We start from the raw sequence: 19,507 nt of genomic DNA on the forward strand, positions 1-19,507 counted from the left end.
GCAAGTCTAAATTTGATGTTCATATCTAAGCATCTATATTGTATAACAAAATTTGGTAGCTATGTAAAACAAGTCTGCAGAAGAGGTGATCAATATAGAAACACTTGACAATTGACATCTAGCATTTCAACTTGATAAGCCACTGTAAGAAAAAAACGGGTTGACAACATCTGAAAATAGGAGAAAAAAAAATATGTAGTCTCAATTTTGCCAGCATTGCAGAGAAACGAAAACAATAAGGCTTCTAGCAATGACAAATTAACAAACAAAATTTCTTCAGTTTTCATTGGTGCTTATTAAGAATAGTGTAGGCAAAAGAATGAGAAATCTGTGTACACCTAGAAATACCCAGTTCACATGTCAACTTGTCCGTCACTTTATTGTCTTCCTTCCCCCTCAAATGATATACTACATAGAATATAAAAGGGTGTCACAGTTCTCTCAGGAGTCAGGATCCTGGTTATTCGTAGCCATAGGCCCATAAGCATTTCCTAATAACTACTTATGTACCATAAAATAAGATGGTAGGGTTTAAAGCCAATAGTTCACTCCTCTAGTCAAACTTACTGAGCTACCAAGGAATACCATCTCTTTTCCTTCATGCAATTTCTAGGGCTCAAATACTTTATTGTCTTCCTTCCCCCTCAAATGATATAGAATATAAAAGGGTGCCATAGTCCTCACAGGATCATGGTTTATTCATATCCATAAGCCCATAAGCATCCTCCTAAAATAATTAATTATGTTCTATGAAATAAGAAAGGAGGGTTTTCGGCCAATAGTTCACTCCTCTTGTCAAACTTAGTGAGCAACCAAGGAATATCATCTCTTTTCCTTCATGCAATTTCTAGTGCTCAAACACTTTATAAATTTTCACAATTATGAAAAGAAATAAAAAAGGAACTTGCATACATCAAAGCAGCATAGACAAAGTGGCATCACTCAGCACCGGCCAGAACAATAATCTAAGGACCATACTGATAAGTACAGAATATACCAAATATCCAGATCAGATCAAGATTCCAAATGAAAATATTTGAAGTTTAACGTTACAAGGCAGGCATGTCTAATTAAAATTAGTATAGAGCCAAACAACATTTTGAGAAAGCTTCAAGAAGGAAAATTGTAAATCTATGCAAAAGTAAATCTATTTTAAGATAGTATAGTGCCAAAAATTTTGACAAGACACACGTTTGCATTTTTCAATAATTAGTTATCAATCATGGAATATAAGAACACACCTAATTTGCCAAGGAAATGACTAAAAGATATAAATAGAAAGGAAAAATACATGCAAAAGAATCTAAAAGGCAGGATCATACCTTCTCTAGACCAAGGTGAGAAGTCATCAAAAATTTGTCCAAATGGAGTTGAACGCTTGGAGGAAAAGTTAATAGGTTCTTTGACAAACTTTTTCCCTTCCACTGATATATTTCAACAAATCCTTGATACATGCAATGAGAATTTTTTTTCCAATTAGAAAAGTTTTCCATAAACCAATATCATATAGAGTAATAAAATAGTTGTCAAAAGAAAACTTAGCAAATAGTGAGGTGAATCTTGCAGCCTCCATAATAAAGAATATAGCATTTAGCTAATTACAACCACTGCATTATAATCCTCAAAGAGACAAAGGACAAACTCTTATTACTTTGCTAGAAAAAAAAAAATTGTTTAAAAAGAAATTAAAATTAGAGAAAGCATAAAGCTTTAGAAGACAAAGTTGTCTAAAGAAATTCAGAACATTCTCATAAACCGGGGGGGGGGGGAGGGATTTCCCCAACTATGTTATAGATAATGGACACCCTATCCCTACGAGCTATGATTAATTGAATGTAAGTTGAAAATTATTCAATATGTAAACCTGTGAGGAGGAGAGACGAGACAGCCTCCAAAGAGAACTGGTCATCATCGGTACATTTAGTAAGGCTAGAAAAGTTTTAGTGGCGTGGAAAGAAGGAAGAAAAGGGGGTGGATCAGTAAGTATCGAAGATGACTCTGTTGCAATTGGTGATGCACTAGAGGATAAAGAAAGGATGAATTTCGAGCAGAATATGTTACACAGGAACCGTTTTGGAGTCAGGTTTTACATTCTGAGGCACAGTTGGTTTTTATTGATTTATAGATGGAATCATAATTCATAGCTTAAGGGCATGATACTCTTGGCTCCAGCCACCCTTATACACCTGCATACCCTCCCTCCTCTTGGATGTCTTTTTAATATACTTCTTCATTTCGTATCAGTAAATTTTTATAGATTATAGAACATTGTTTTTATTTTAATTTTTTTTTAAAAAATTAGGGTTTAGGGTTTAGGGTTTTAAACAAAACTGCTACCACATAGAATAGGGTTTTGAACAACTTAGAGAAAGTTGTAAGCATAGAAATAAATAAGAATACACTAAATCAGTTCAGATCAGCTTAAAGAAAGAAGACAACTTTGACCACTTTAGAAACAAAAAAGAACCAAGGCAGTACTGGAAAAATATTTTGAGAATTAGTGAGCAGTTGAATGTTAGAAAGAAAATAAGTATATTCTGGTCAAGGTTCAAGTAGGGTCTGACTACTTCTAGGCAAAAAAATCTTGGAGATTGGTAGTTCTAAATCAATTAAGACATTAATCCTTCATGTGTTGCCAATAAGTTATAATAAGGGTTGATAAGAGTAATTTAAGTTCAATTCACAACTACAATAGTACTAATGAATTCAGATTATTAAGTATAGGTAAGTTCATATAGCTCAGATAAGTGTAGGTAAGCTCACACCCAAAACAATCTCTTCATCCATAAAACAATATGCATCTATAAATTATAATCAATGTATTCTTTCAATTATAACACTCCATTTGTTTCAGATCAATGCAACATTAAATTTTACTAGCATGAAGTTTGTAAACTTTGACTGTGTATTTTTGATAATATACACAAAATACGGAGTAAACATATATTTTTAAAGTCTTGTAAAGCGTGAAAACTAGTGTTACCTTTTATTTCTTTTTTCAAAATGAAATAACTTTCGACTACAACCTAAAATCTAATCGGAATGGATGGAAAACACTTGGAGATATCAGAAGTGAGAATGCTAGCACGAGTAACAAGACCTGGCATTGCTTATTTTGTTAGTAGGTTGAGCAGGTACACTCATAACCCAAGCAGTGATCATTGGATTGCTCTAAGGAGTTGCTTAGGTACCTCAAGGGTACTTCGGATTGGGGTTTGCACTACAAATTTCCTGGAGTTTTGGAGGGTTTTTGTGATGCCAACTGGGTATCCGATAATGATGAAGTTAACTCCACTAATGGTTATGTCTTCACCCTTGGGGGTGGAGCCGTATCATAGAAATCTTGTAAGCAATCTTGTACTGCTATGTCTACTATGGAATCTGAGTTTATTGCTCTTGAATTAGCAGGTCATGAGTCAGAATGGTTGAGGAACATGCTTGCATATATTCCATTGTGGAGGAAGCCATCTCCTTCAGTTGCACTTCATTGTGATTCGCAAGCTGCAGTTGCTGCTGCACACAACCATGCCTATGATGGGAAGAAGAGACACATCCGTCAGAGGCATAAAGCCGTTAGAAATTTGTTGTCTGAAGGGGTGATATCACTGGACTATGTTAAGTCCGAAAATAACATTGCGGATTCGTTAACTAAAGTCCTATGTAAAAAAACTAGTTTTGGAAACATTGGAAGAGATGGGGCTAAAAGCCTGTTATATGAATTGTGAAGTAATGAACTCCTACTCGCAATGAGTTCAAAGGGGAACATTATGTAATAATTCGGAAGCACAGTTTTATTTTATTTTATTTGTCCATCTCTAGATGTTTGTTTTGTGCTTAGCTACAAATGAGAAGGAGGTTGAGCATATGACTCTTAATGAACCCATATCCATATTTTTGGAGGTGTGTTGTAGCTCACACTTGACGCAGTTCACCTACTTAGGTATGGATGTGTGGCCGCTTTCTATGAGTATTTCGTGGGCTTTCACTCTAGAGCACCTATGAGCATCCAGGCTGGACGTATGGCCAGTATAATGCATCATCTTTATTCGCGGAATTTTAGAATATTATACATGTTCAATTGTGTGGCTCAAAGTGACGGGTCCCTAACTCCCTATTGAGTTCAAGACAAAAGTCACTTGGTAGGTGAGGGTTCATAGCTTGATGTCCACTATGTGTTAATTCAAGTCGCGAGATATTGACACTTATGCAATTGTTTGTTTTGCCTAGAATTCATTTTTCCTTCCTTTCTTTTTCATATCTTCTAACCTATGTGGGATTGTTGGAAGTTCTTGATATAAAACAAGAGAGTTAGGGAAAAACAAGAGAGAGAAAAAAACAAATGAAAGGGAAAAAGTCCCACATTGGTTGGAGAGAAAGGTTTTACCTTATTTTTATATTGTAGTGTGCTAGAGGAATAAACTAGTCGTTAATTGCCTATCCCAAAATCAAACATTATTTATAAAATCCTAAACCAACCTAAAACAAGTATAGGTAAGTATAGGGTCGAACCCAAAGGAGTTAGTTGGTGTTATCTTTAGCCTAAATCAAGCTATTTCGGAGATTGAAGTGAGAAAATGGTTGGTGTTATGATAGCAAAATTAGACTAATCAAGTAATTCAATAAGCTAAGTGCTAGGGATATTAGTTCCACATGCTAATTCAATAATCGTTCTAATCGACAATTTCTTCGTTTGATTCAAGCATTGCAAAGGACAAACAATAGTAGCAATCAAGAGAGTTCAAGAGCTATCTCCTAGAGGCCAAACTAGGGGTCACTATGAATGGCTAATCAAGGAAATTCACAATCAAACTCAATCAATTAAAGCAATTCTCAAATTGATGGGTCATGTCATTAAGAAATGCAATGCAATCTAGATTAATCTTATAGGTTGATCATTCCTAATCTAATTAATCACATGCAAAACTATGTCAACCAATTTAATTGCAACAATTCAATCAATCAAAGATCATCAACTAGCACAAATTATCAATCAAGCATGCTTCCCCTTCTCCCTAGCAGCTAATCTACTCACTAATCATGGTGTAACTCAAGAACAAATCACTAGAATTAGCATTGATCATCATTCTAAATCAAAATCAAGAGAAAGCAATATCAACTACAATTTCCAATTCAAATCCAAGCAATACAAACAATCAAAGATGAAACTAAATCAATCAAGTAAGAGATGAACTAGAAGAAGAAAATCTTAATAACATTAATGATTGAAAATGAAGAAATCCAAGCGCAATTGATCCAATGTTGAAATACAAATCTAATACCAAGAACTTCTCTCTAAATTCTCTCTCTAAAATTAAGCTAATGAAAATTATCTAAAAGTTATCTTCAAAAAGGAATTGCAAGTGTATTTATAGGAAAAGAAGAAAAACGGGATTCCCGCGCCCTCTCCAATAAACCCCGCGCCCGCGGAAAAATGGGTACGGAACCCATTAAAAACTCCACGGGCTTTCTGGGCAACACCCGCGCCCGCGGGTCTTCTAGCCCGCGCCCGCGTCAAAAGCACCTGCGCCCGCGGCAAAAGCGTGGCGAATCCCCTGCTCCCAAAGGGTGATCAGAGGGTCGCGGTCTCTCTGGTACGAGCGGGCTCTCTAAACTACCCGCGCCCGCGGCAAGCCCGCGGCCAGACTGCGGAGAGTTCCTGGTCGAAATCTGCCAATTTGGTGCATAAGAACCCGCGCCCGCGGCCTTCAGTACCCACGCCCGCAAGGCTTGATGCCCTCTCCATGCCCTCTTAGAGCCCTCTCTAAGCCGATTATTTCCTCCTTGCTTAGTCAATATAACCCATCTTGATTCCCTTGCATAGACAAATCCTACGTACCTACAAAAACAAACATAGAAAAGGAATAAAAGGGAAAAAGAACCAAATAAAAGGAAAACACGAAAAACACAAGGAAAGAAAGAAAGAAAGAAAGGAATTAAAGGAAAAAGGACCAAAAATAAGATAAGAAAGCATAAAAAGGAAGATGGAATCATCCTAAAAGACTACCCTATGAGTGCCATAAATGACACTCATCAAATTTCCCCAAGCTAGACTTTTGCTCGTCCAGAGCAAAACAAAGGCTAAAAAGGAAAAAGAAGGGCTTATTCAAAATAAGAAAAGAAAAAGAAAGAGGTGAGAATATACACTAACTCACTTTCGTAGGAATCACGGTCAATTTTAGCAACAAAAGACAAGCCATTTAAACCCCTAGATCGCTCTAGAGGATGAGTGATGCTCTCGTAAAGGTTTCCTAGAGATAACCTATAACTCTTATTAAACAAACAAAAGAAGGAAAAATGAGGCAAAATACAAGAATAAAGAGCAAATAATGAAAAACAAAATAAAAATAAAAATAAAAATCTTTGTGAAATGGACTTTACAAAGTGACTATAGTTCAAATGAATAACAACCTTTCTAAAGTAAGTAATGGTATGCACGTTATAAGATACCTAAGGTTGATTGAAACATAAATATGCTAAGCATAGGAACTAGTTGTCACACTCCACTTTCATCCCAAACGATCTTACCGCGTTCCCCCTACTAATCTCATATCTCCCCTTAGTGAGCGTCTCATAGATTCCATGAAGGAACCGGAAAAAGATCGAATTTTTGGCTTACTCGACATCTTGACTTCGCATCCCCTTTCCTTAGGCTATAACCCATGATTCCCTCCACCGATGAATGACTCAACCCCTAGGTCAAAAGGTCTTCCCAAAGGTTGTAACGTAAGGCAAAAAGGGTTAAGGTAGGCTAAATTTAAAATTTGGTGGTTAACCTAAATTGTGAAGCAAAGATTGGCCAAATCTTAACACCAAAATCAAGTAATCACCAAACAAAAACATATTAACACCCCCAAGCTTATTCAAAGCAACAATATACAAACATAAGAACAAAAAGCGCAAACGCTTTCCCCCCAAGCTAAAAGGAGCATTGTCCTCAATGCATAAAAGGGAGAAAGACACTTGAATTTTTATAGGCTTTTTTTCTGATTTTTTTTTTTTTTTTTTTTTTTTTTGAAGTTTTTGAATTTTTTTTTTTTTTTTGAATTTTCTCTTACTTTATCAAAGCATTATAATTAGTCCTTGCCTTTTTATTTGGGATGGCCTTTACTTAGTCATTTGCCATTATTTTCCAAATACAAACAACTCAACCTTGTTCACCAATTTGAATCAAAATCCAAACTTATACACCACAATCTTCCAACATTGACCATTGCTTCACAAAAACCAAGAGAAAATGAAAATGAAACAAAAGGCTCAAGAATTCTAAATATGTGGCTTGAAAAGAAGGGAAAAAAAGTTCAAAGGGCTAGCAAGTAGGCAAATGTATCCCTAAACCCAAAAGTAAAAATAAGGAAACTATCCCAGAAAAAGGAAAAATACCTCCCCGAAAAGATGCCTTTGTCCTCCCTAGGTGGTTCGGTCTCGGTCTTAGGAATCATACGTTAAGATTCAAGATTAAGTTTGCGAAAGTCAAGGATCCATGCCGCTCATGCAAGAATATGATGAAAGATTGAAAAAGTATGAATCTCACATGGTTGTAGCAAAAACTCACTAATGTTGTCAAATCGAAGATAGGGAGGAACTACCAACATGCCACAAACAAGTAGAATCCGGCTTCATGATCCCCCTAGTTCTAGACAACTACCCTAGCATGCTTTATCCTAGAATCAACCAAACATATTCTCAAACCGTGCAAACCATGACCACCTAGTAAGGTTATTATCCAAAAGAAAGAGTCCATTGTTTACAAATCCAAGTCAAAAAAAAAAAAAAAAAAAAAAAAAAAAAGAATGAAAGAGTGAAAAATAAAGCCTCAAAAAGCTATGTACAAAACCAAGAACAAAAAGAAGAGAAAAGAAAAGAAAATAAAATAAAATATGGAAAACCAAGATAAAGGAAAAGTAGGAGAACAAAGAAAAGGACAAAGATGCAATCATAACACGTAATTCCCAATCGACAAACAAGCGGTCAAATGGCCACATCGCCAAAGACCCCAAACACACTAGGTGTTATAATCATACATCCTCGAACCGTTCAACTCTCCTAAAACTAATCCTAATCTAGGCAACCAAGAAAAGTAAAGGAAGAAAAGTAAAGAGATAAAACAAGAAAGGCCTCACCAAGCGTCCAAGCTATGCTGCAATAATAAAGGAGCAAGAACGACCTCCTCTAAGAAGCTTCGAAGACCAAAGCAGTGGCTATGAGCAAGGTGAGAAAAAGAAAAGAAAAGGACTATATACAAAATGAAATTGTTAGTAACTTCCAAACAAAAGTAAACTTACGCGAAAACTATGTACAAAGAACCAGAGAAACCATCATCATCATCAATAGAAGGGACCACAAAACATCATCATCAAAAACCAAGACAACAAGATAAACAACATACCAACGAGACTACCAAGAGAGAAGTAAAAGAAATCCATCAAAGCCCTTTCAAACACATCCCCAAGAGTCCAAGGTGCCTCCCCAAAAACCTACCCTAAAACATCCTATTTGATTCCCCCCGTACAAAATAAGGGCATCGACCGCGATGCTTAAAAACATGCAAAGCTAAAAGGGAGGAAACAAAAAGGGAATCAAACAACCAAGGGGGAAACTATTGGCCACTAGGGCCGACACCACCATCATCCACATCTCAACCTCCGGTATAACCGGAAGGAAACCCATAGCGACCCTTAAAAAGGTCAAGTTGAGATGTGGACGATTGGTTAAAAGGGTCCGGTTGCATACAGAGCTCGGGGTGAGTGGGGTGAACATAGTAGTAATCGGGGTCACCTCGATAATCACTCCCCCCCCCCGAGACCCGGTAGTCATAAATGACCGGACTCATCTGGGAAGTCACGCCTTGGCTCATCGGGGTTCGCAACCCCGGGCCAATATGGGTACGTGGGGAGGTTGTCACCACCCCAAGATGGCACCGGCCCTTGTTGGGGTGGCACATAAGGGTAGTTCACCGGAGTAGTGACCTCCCCCCTACGCACACTAGCGTCATATAGGGCGCTAGTTTGAAAAGACAAAGTTTGATGGTTCGAATACATACCTTGCATGCTCAATTGCATGTGCTCCATATGCTCACGCATAGCCTCCATCTCACGGAGATATGCATCTCCTTGGTTGTCTTGTTGGTGATGTTGTTGTCTTCTTCTTCCTCTTTGTTGCGGTTGTTGTTGTTGTTCATGCTGAAATTTCCATTGTTGTTGTTGTTTCTCTTCTTCTTCTTCACCACCTTCTCCTTATTCACCTTCACCATCATGTCCATCATCATCATCATCGTCCTCATCACCAGCATCCTCCTCCATAACATTCTCAACCCTCCCATCATCCTCGGGAATCCTCTAAACAATCCTAGCCTCTCGAGTGATTGAGGTGGCAGCTGGGTTTGGGAGCATACAATGGTGCACATTACGCACTAGCCAAGAGTACCCACCGTTTCCCTTAGTCTTAGAAATGAAGCGCAAGGTGTTAAGTTGCTTTATATCCAAATACATGTCTTCACTCTTTCCAATCGGAGTGCAAGACCTCAAGAAACGCTCTTGCTTGAAATAATTCACCAATCTAGTAATCATACCACCACAATGAATCTCACCCGTCTTCTTCCCATTGGTGATCAACTTACAACAATTCATGAAAAGATACCCAAAATTCAACCTTGGCCCCAAATCCGGCCTTGTAGCCATCCAAAGCACCAAGATCTCCTCCCTCGAAAGCTTACCAAGATCTTGCTTACTAAACACTGTATACCCAAGAATCCGATGGAGAATACGAAGAGCCGGGTGAATGATCCCGCTAGCAAGCGATTCCTTAGAGTCAAACGACTTCTTCCTAGATATGGCTCTCCACCAAGAAACCTCATTGTATTCGGTCTTATGAAGGGAAACCAAGGGCTCAAAGATGTCGATATTTGGGTTGAAACCAAGGGCTTTGTTGAATTCCGCAAGGTTCATGGTATGCTTGGAATTGAAAAGTTGAAAAAAGATGATATAGTCGGTATCCCCCGTCATATTAAACTCAAAGGTGGAGAAAAATTCAATGCATGGTTCCAAATAAGTTCGGGGGGATGACTTTACAAACTCAACCAAACCAAGATTACGGAGCAAAATGTTAAGATCGGCATCAACACCCAATTTTTCCATATCCTCGGGAAAATAGTTGCGGGACGGTCTAAATTTCCGGGATTTCATTTTATTATAGATAGGGGTGTGTTTAGCCCGGTTATGAAATTTGAGAGCGGGTAAAGGAGGAGGTGGGGCATTATCTTGAGTAGTTTGGTTTTGAGGGGGTTAGGTGTTTGAAGGTTGGCCATGAGAGGATTGGCCGGGGGATTGGTTTGAACTTCTCTTTCTACTCTTAACTCTCCTAAAAAAATCCATAGTTTTAAGCTCAACCAACACAATGAATCACAAAAAACACCCAAATTCAACACTACCACCAAAGTGAACAAACCTCCGTTCACAAGACCACCCAAAACCACCACAAACTAGAAAGTACCTGTTACAAGCAACAAACAACCAAAAATCCAACAACAACCAACAATATTAACAATCTATCACAAAAAGAAGCACAAAAACATCCAAAATAATTCCAAAACCACCATACAAACAACCAAAAACATCATACTCAAGCTTATCAAGGCCACTCACAACCAATGCATAAAAATCAATTGAAATTGACAAAAAGGTGAGAAGTATACCAAGATTGAAGACTCAAATCAAGCACAAAACCGAGTAGACTCGAAATTCCCGAAGAAAACCACGAGAAAGAAGAGCAAATTGATGAAAATGGAGTATGAAGGAAGTTTGGATGGAAATTTAAGAGAAAATAAGGGTGAATTTGAGTAAAATTGAGTGAAAGAGATGATTTGGGGGTTAGGGTTTGAGAGGAGGAAGAGAGAGAATGGGGAAAATTAAGAGTGAAAGGGAAAATAAGAGAGGAGAGAGAAAGAGAGAGGAACCGGGCTATTAAAAACCCAGATCCCCGCGCCCTCTCTCGACAAAGTCGCGCCCGCTCCAATATTGTCGCGCCCGCGGAGAGACCGCGGGGCAACCGCGGAGAGTTTCTGGAAAATCCGGAAATTTCATACCTGACCAGGGGCCGCGCCCTCTCTAATTCTCCCGCGCCCGCTCCGAAATTGCCGCTCCCGTGGAGAGTTCCTGATCCAAATTTTAGAAAATGAGTCGCGCCCTCTCTGAATTTCCCCCGCGCCCGCGGAGAGCCCGCGGAGAGACCGCGGAGAGCTACTGATCCGATTTCCACTTGTTGAAAGCAAGGGCACCCGAGGCCTCTCCAAGCCCGCGGGGTGCCCTCTCCCCTACACTCTAAAACCTCTTATCACTCTCAACAAACACATTTAGTCCATATATGATGAATGAAGGCACCCTACAAAACAAACCAAAAACACAAGGAAGGGTAAGAGCAAAAATCAACAAAAAACCAAAAATAAAAGAAAGGAAGGAAAAGAGAGTAAAGGTGAGAATCCGGGTTGCCTCCCGTAAGCGCTTTTGTTTAACGTCGTTAGCTCGACGTTTACCACCCCACTCAAGGTGGTTTGAAAAGAATCATTTTATGAATAAGACCAACAAACACTCCATCAAAATATTTCTTAAGCCGATGACAGTTAACCTTGAAAGAAGATGAGGAATCAAAAGGAGAAATCTCCACGGTGCCATTAGCAAAAACATCTTTCACTAAGAAAGGACCACTCCATTTTGACATGAGCTTTCCAGGAAATAACTTCATTCTCGAGTGGTAGAGGAGGACTTTATCACCCACACAAAACTCCTTTTTCTCAATAAGCTTATCATGAGCTTCTTTGGAACGAGCTTTGTAGGTGCTAGCACAGTCATAAGCATCAAGTCTAAGCTCCTCTAGCTCATGAAGATCCAACCACCTTTTCTCCCCATCACTTTCTAAATCAAAGTTTATCTTTTTGATTGCCCATAAAGCTTGGTGTTCAAGCTCCACCGGGAGATGGAAAGACTTGCCATAGACAAGGCGATATGGAGTGGTACCAATAGGCGTCTTGAAAGCCGTCCTATAAGCCCAAATAGCATCATCTAACTTGTCCGATCAATCCTTTCTATTCCTTGCAACCGTCTTCTCAAGAATGAGCTTTATTTGACGATTGGAGACCTCGACTTGGCCACTCGATTGAGGGTGATATGGGAGGCCGAACCGTTGATGCACTCCATGTTTCCTCAACATCTTTTGGAAGGCGTTGTGAACAAAATGAGATCCGTTATCGCTTATCATAGCCTTAGGCACGCCAACCTTGGGAAGATGATTTTGTTGAACAACTTCAACACTACTTTGTGGTCATTAGTAGGGGAGGCAATGGCCTCAACCCATTTAGAAACATAGTCCACAGCCACAAGTATGAATTGATTACCATATGAAGATGGGAATGGTCCCATGAAGTCAATCCCCCAAACATCGAACACCTCTAACTCAAGAATAGGCTGTTGAGGCATCTCATTCCTCTTAGAGATATTCCCAACCCTTTGACATCGGTCGCATGACTTAACAAAGCCCCACGAATCTTTGAAGAGATGCGGCCACCACAAACCACATTGAAGAACCTTAGTGGCGGTTTTTGAAACACCCATATGATCGCCACTTGGATCCGAATGGCACATCTTTAGAATACTTAGCACCTCATCATTTGGGACACAACGCCGAAGCAAGCCATCCACCCCGCGTTTATACAAGATTGGTTCATCCCACAAGTAATGTCTTGCCTCCCTCTTGAGCTTCTTCTTTTGGTTCTTGGAGAAAGAAGGTGGAAACTCCCCACATGCTAGAAAGTTCACCAAGTCGGCATACCATGGGAGATCCTTAACCTTAATGGCATACAAGACATCATCAAGAATTCTATCTTCAAATGGTAAACCATCACCATGAATTTGATCACCCTTAAGGCGAGAAAGATGGTCCGCCACAACATTTTCCGCACCCGTCTTATCCCTAATCTCTATTTCAAAAGTTAGTAATTTAAGCACCCAACAAATCAACATTGGCTTGGATTATTTCTTGGCAAAGAGATACTTGAGAGCCGCATGATCCGTGAAGACAATGGTCTTGGAACCCAACAAATAACACCGGAATTTCTCGAAAGAGTGAACAATGGCCAAGAATTCTTTTTCCGTTGTTGTGTAATTCTTTTGGGCCCCATTTAGTGTCTTGGACATATATTAAATCACATAAAGCTTCTTGTCCTCACGTTGTCCCAAAAAACCTCCAATTGCCCAATCACTAGCATCACACATCAATTCAAAGGGTAAATCCCATCTTGGGGCTTGAACAATGGGGGTAGAGATTAGGGCCTTCTTCAATCTATTAAATGCTTCCAAGCATTTATCATCATAAACGAACTCAACATCTTTTTGAAGAAGATCATTAAGGGGTGTAGGGAATAGTTTCAAGCCTTTAAAATCCCACTAGCTTGAACCCCACTGGGATCATACACTAAAGTACGGTGGCGTCCAAAAGGGAAGAAGATAGAGCAAAAGAGTCGCCAACAAGTTTTTAAGGAACTTGTAAACCATCACGAGGTGAAGGTTACACCCCTTAACGATCCAAGAGATCGTCAACTCCATAAGGTCATGAACCAAATAAGGGTTCGGGGATGATGGTACAAATGCAACCTAAAAGAGATTGAATCTGCCCTAATAATAGGCCTCTACTTTATTCTGCTCGTATTCATGTGCGCTTTCTGATTAACATACAATCAATAAGATTAACCCTAAACCTGTTTAACTATGTTGGTTGAATTTTAATGCACAAATAAACTATTATTGGCGATCACTTGAATTATAATCACAATTAACCTAACAAGATTATTAATTATCTTATTAAGCGTGATTGCAAATACCAATTCCCTTTAAACATGCATCAAAGGTGATCAAGCAATAAAAATATATAAGCATATCAAGCAACATAATAAATAATCAACATCATTAATAATAATAATATCAATCATAATCATAATCATGTTAAAGAATAGCAAGATCCTAGGCATGATACTAACAAGATTAATAACAAACCCTAGCATGTCACTAAACAATAAAAATCAAATATTTAACCCTAACATGATACTAACATGAATAAATATTAGGAAGAATATAGGAAGCATCGTACTTTTAATCATACTTGATATTAAAGTTACCCTAGACATGATACTAGGAATTAAAATAACAATCTAAGCATGAATTCTACATCATAATATCAATTAAACCATTAAAGCACTTACTTGGATGCCTCGTACGTCTTTCTAATAACAAAATACACACGTTAGTAACTTCAAGGAAAATAATAATCAAAACAATTAAATTAAATAATTGAAAGAGAGATTTGGGACCAAACCCTCAGAAATTAAAACCTTTCACGTCTAGGGCGAAGGCAACTTCGAATATGGCTAGGTGTATCAAGATCTAATGAATGCGGAATTTTGTATTAAAAAGCAAAAGAAAGAAAAGAAAAGAATGCTAAAGAATGAAAGAGCTTGATGAAGAGAATTGATGAATGCTAATTAAAACTAATTGTTGATGAGAATTCGTGAATGAAGAGAGTTGATGATCGAAAACGGAGTTTATTAAAACTTAAGAATAAAGAGAAGTGGTGAATGAAAACGGAGTTTTTGATACGATATTTATAGAGAAAATCATCCAAAAAAGATAATTTATCAAAACAGAGTCTAAAGACCGCAAAACCATCTTGGCGCCAGCCCTGGCTGATTGGCGCCAGGACAAGTGGCTAGCGCTAGGCGCCAATGCTGGCATCTGGCGCCAATCCCAATTCCAGGCGCCAAGGCCTGGGGTTGGACGCCAAACTGGATTTCAACGCGTTTTCGAAAATCTGATAAATTTCCGTACTGGAAGATAAAATAATATAATTCCCGTCGAAAATGCTATTTGATCTTGATTAAAACTTTGAAGAATCCTAACTGAATTAGGAATGAAAAGAACCTTCTAGAATGTTCTAGAAGACTAAAACCATTCCTAATTGCATTAGGAATGATAAATTATATTAGGCCCTCCCCTAGATCATTAGGCCGTACTTAAAGCTCAAACCGGGCCCAGTTTAGTAAATTGGCCATAATTTCCTCAATATTCATCGGAATTGGGCTTATAATATATCGTTGGAAAGGTCTTTGCAAGCCCCATCCAACTATACCACTATTGGACCCATATCATGGACCAACCAAACTAGATTGGCTGTTTTCTTAAAATAAAGTTTTCAAAATCAGGGAGAAGAGAAAAGAAATAAAACTTTCCGCAACGCTAGACCTTTCCACACTTTCGTTTCATTCGATTATGATTCGACGTGAAAGGCACTCATCATCGGGTTTGGTTTTGGGGAGACACGAATGGGTGTCTACAAGGGGCTTGGCAATGAGTGAGAAATCCTTGATTAATCTTCTATAGAAACCCGCATGACCCAAAAATGATCTCACTCCCTTGACATTCACCGGAGGTGGAAGCTTCTCAATAACCTCAATTTTGGCCTTATCTACCTCTATTCCTTTATGAGAGATCTTATGCCCAAGAACTATCCCTTCCTCCACCATGAAATGACATTTCTCCCAATTCAAGACAAGATTAATCTTTACACACCGAGCCAAACATTTCTCAAGATTAACTAGGCACTCTTCAAATGAAACCCCACCTACGGAGAAATCATCCATAAATACCTCAATTTCTTCCTCCAACATGTCTCCAAAAATGCTCATCATGCACCTTTGGAAAGTTGCGGGGGCATTACAAAGGCCAAAGGGCATTCTCCTACAGGCAAAGGTCTCATAGGGGCATGTAAATGTTGTCTTCTCTTGATCTTCGGGGTGGATTGGAATTTGGAAAAATCCCGAATAGCCATCAAGGAAGCAATAGAACTTGTGCCTTGTTAGTCTCATCTCTAACATTTGATCAATGAATGGAAAGGGAAAGTGATCCTTTTTGGTGGATGTATTTAGACGTCTATAATCTATACACATCCTCCAACCGGTGACCGTCCTAGTTGGAATGAGCTCACCACTCTCATTCTTGACTACGGTCATACCCCCCTTCTTAGGAACCTAATGACATGAACGGGAGAAACCCACCTAGAGCTTGAGATGGGGAATATGATTCCCGCATCCAAGAGCTTGGTGATCTCTTTTTTCACCACCTCTCCCATTTGAGGGTGTATCTTTCTTTGTCGTTCGATAGAAGGAAGGGTGCCTTCCTCAAGCGTTATGTGGTGCGTACACAAAGCGGGGATTATACCTTTAAGATCATCGATAGTATAGCCCAAAGCACCTTGGTGCTTTCTCAAGACACAACATAACGTTGAGCTTGGCTCTCGCTCAAGGATGCACTAACAATTACGGGGTAAGTGGAATTTGGGCCTAATAATTCATACCTAAGGTGTGATGGTAGAGGTTTGAGCTCTACCATAGGCACACCTTTAACTTCTTTTGTTGCGGCCGCTTGCAAAGCTTCATGGCTTGAGATCTTCAAGCACAATTGTTCATCCACTTCCTCCATGCTTCCATTAAGCAATTCCTCATACAATGCTACCTCCTTGCATGGTACACCTAGCTTGTCTTTGTTCAACAAAACATTCTCAAGAGCATCGTTAGAGGTGAGCAAGTGCTCATGCATGGAAGACACAACATGATCAAGAGAGTCAATCATCATGCAATTTTCAAGAGAAGAACTTGGATATTTCATGCTTTCATTCAAATCGAATTCTATGACCTCATCTCCTACCTTAAGGGAAATCTTTTCACACTTTACATCTATCATAGCACCCGAGGTAGCAAGAAAGGGTCTACCTAGAATAATTGGAATGGTAGCATCTTCATCCATTTCTAAAACAACAAAATCCACCGGGAACACAAACTTCCCAACCCTCAATGGAAAATCTTCCACTTTACCTTTTGGAAACTTAATTGACCTATCGGCTAATTGCAAGGTAATGTTAGAAGGTAAGATTTCCCCTAAATCAAGTCTTTGATAAACCGAATATGGCATTAAGCTTACACTAGCTCCTAAGTCACATAAGGCATTATCAAATTGCATCTTGTTAATAGCACAAGGGATGGAAAAGTTTCTGGGGTCTTTCAACTTGGGTGGCATTTTGTTCATGATGATCGCACTACAATTTTCAGTCAAATTGATTGTCTCCACAACATCACAAGTCCTCTTTCCGCTCAAAATGTCTTTGGGGAATTTGGCATAATTAGGCATTTGGTTGATCACATCGGTGAAACGTAGAGAAAGGTGAAGTTGTTTGAGCATATCAATAAATCTCCCAAATTGCTCATCCAATTTGTGTCTCATGAATTTTTGGGGATAAGGTAGCTTGGGTTTCACAATCTCTTTCTCTACTCTCACCTCTCTTGGTGTCTCAACCACAACCTCATCGAAAGATACTCTACTTCCCTCATTCTCAACCAAAACTTCCTTGGGGACCTCCTTGTTATCACTCCTCCTAGGCAATCTCTCCTCAAGAACCTTACCACTCCTTGTAACAATAGCATTCACGGGTTTCTTGGGATCTAGGCCTTGGGAAGGTAAAGAAGAAGGGCTTGCTTGGTCTTTCAAAGCACTATCAAGTTGAGAAATTTGGTTTTCGAGCATTTTGTTGTGGGTCATCATTTCATTGAACTTCTTGTCACTAACGACCATATATGTGTTCAACAACTTGGTTTGATTTTCAATTATTTCCTCCAAATTGGTCCTAGAAGAAGAAGATTGTGAATAGGAATTTTCACCTTGAGTCTTTGGAACAAATCCGGGTGGGGGACCTCTTTGAGAATTATTTTGAAAATTACCCCTACCTTGATTGTTCCAATTACCCCTATTTTGATTTTGACCATAACCTTGATTATGGTTTCCACTACCTTGGTTATGATTTCCATAACTTTGGTTTTTATTACCATAATTTTGGTTTTGATTTTGACTACTATAACCTTGATTGTTATAGTTGCCACGAGAACTTTGGTTCCCTTGGTTCCTATAACCACCACCTTGGTTATAGTTGTCAAAATTACCTTGGTTTTGGTAATTCCTATTCCATTGACCTCTTTGATTATCAAATCTTTGCACATTATTATTTGACACATAATTCACATGCTCACTCTCACTATTATCAAAATCATCACCACATTCCGGAGAAGCATGAGGGCAATTACAAGAGTCATGATCATAAGATCCACATGCATCACAAAACAAGCAACCACTAGGCATGTTATTTGAAGAGGGAGGGGGTTGAGAGTTAGAAAAGGTACCTCTCCCCTTAAATTGGGAGGGAGAATTCGAAGCTTGAGAAGAAAAGGAGCCTTCCAACTTGGCCTTGATCGCGGTCATTTCTTTCCCCAAGTTTGTCATTTGTGAGGATAAGTTTTTGATCGCATTTAGATGGTCTATAGAGTACACCGAAGAGCCACTCTTGCTAGTTGAATCCCTCTCACCATCTTGCCAATCTCTATAGTACTTAACCACGTCCTCTATAATGTCCACCACTTCCTCTTCCGTCCGATTCATTATGGGACCTCCGGCACTCCCATCAAGGCATGATTTTCCTTGAGGACTTAGGCCACCATAGAAAATTTGAATGACTTGATAGGTTGGAATTCCGTGGTGGGGACATTCCCTTTGGTACTCTTTATACCTCTCCCATGCTTCGTAGAGGCTTTCATTAGGTCTTTGCTTGAACCCTTGAATCAAAGCTCTAGCCTCCGCCGTTTTCTTTTGTGGGTAGAATCGGGATAAGAATTCCTTGGTGACTTCGTCCCATGTTCGAAGGGAATTTGGCTTTACCTCCTTATCCAACCACTCCAAGGCTCGGCCTATGAGAGAAAATGGAAACAACTTTAGCCGGATGAATTCTTGAGAAACTCCGTTCACTTTGATAGTGTTGCAATACTTTTCGAACTCCTTGAGATGGTTCAATGGACTCTCATTCTTAGCTCCTCTATATTGTCTCCTCTCGATCAAAGCGATCATAGCTGGCCGAAATTCGAAGTCATTCGCCAGTGTTGTAGGTGGAGCAATTCCACTCTCAAACTTGTACGCACCGGGAATTCCCAATTCTTTCAAAGCAACTCTTGGTTGATCTCCCATGCCTAGTTCCTCTTCAAATCCTTCTTCGCTTGAAGAACTAAATTCAAAGGATCGACTAGAAATTCTTCTCCTTGAAAGAGTCCTTTCGATTTCCGGGTCAAAAGGCACAATGGATCGATCACGAGCTCTATGCATGCAAAACTCAATGAAAATATTAGTAGCACGGCTACAAATGTAGCCGTAAGAAACAAAATTTTTTTGTATTTTTTTTTCAATTAAAATGAAATAGACTCAACAACTAAAGCTAAGCACCAATTTCACTCCCCGGCAACGGCACCATTTTGATAGAGGAATAAACTAGTCGTTAATTGCCTATCCCAAAATCAAACACTACTTATAAAATCCTAAACCAACCTAAAACAAGTATAGGTAAGTATAGGGTCGAGCCCAAAGGAGTTAGTTGGTGT

The 19,507-nt window shown here is 39.1% G+C and overlaps 1 non-coding gene across 1 annotated transcript; it reads left to right on the forward strand.

The window, feature by feature from the left end:
• Positions 1-18,609: 18,609 nt before the first annotated feature.
• On the forward strand, positions 18,610-18,715 carry LOC145561115 (small nucleolar RNA R71). Its single transcript, XR_014093695.1, has one exon. It is a non-coding gene; the product is annotated as a small nucleolar RNA R71 (small nucleolar RNA).
• Positions 18,716-19,507: the final 792 nt, after the last annotated feature.

Source organism: Chenopodium album, chromosome 9, assembly GCF_948465745.1.
Source record: "Chenopodium album chromosome 9, dcCheAlbu1.1, whole genome shotgun sequence".
Lineage (NCBI taxonomy): Eukaryota > Viridiplantae > Streptophyta > Magnoliopsida > Caryophyllales > Amaranthaceae > Chenopodium > Chenopodium album.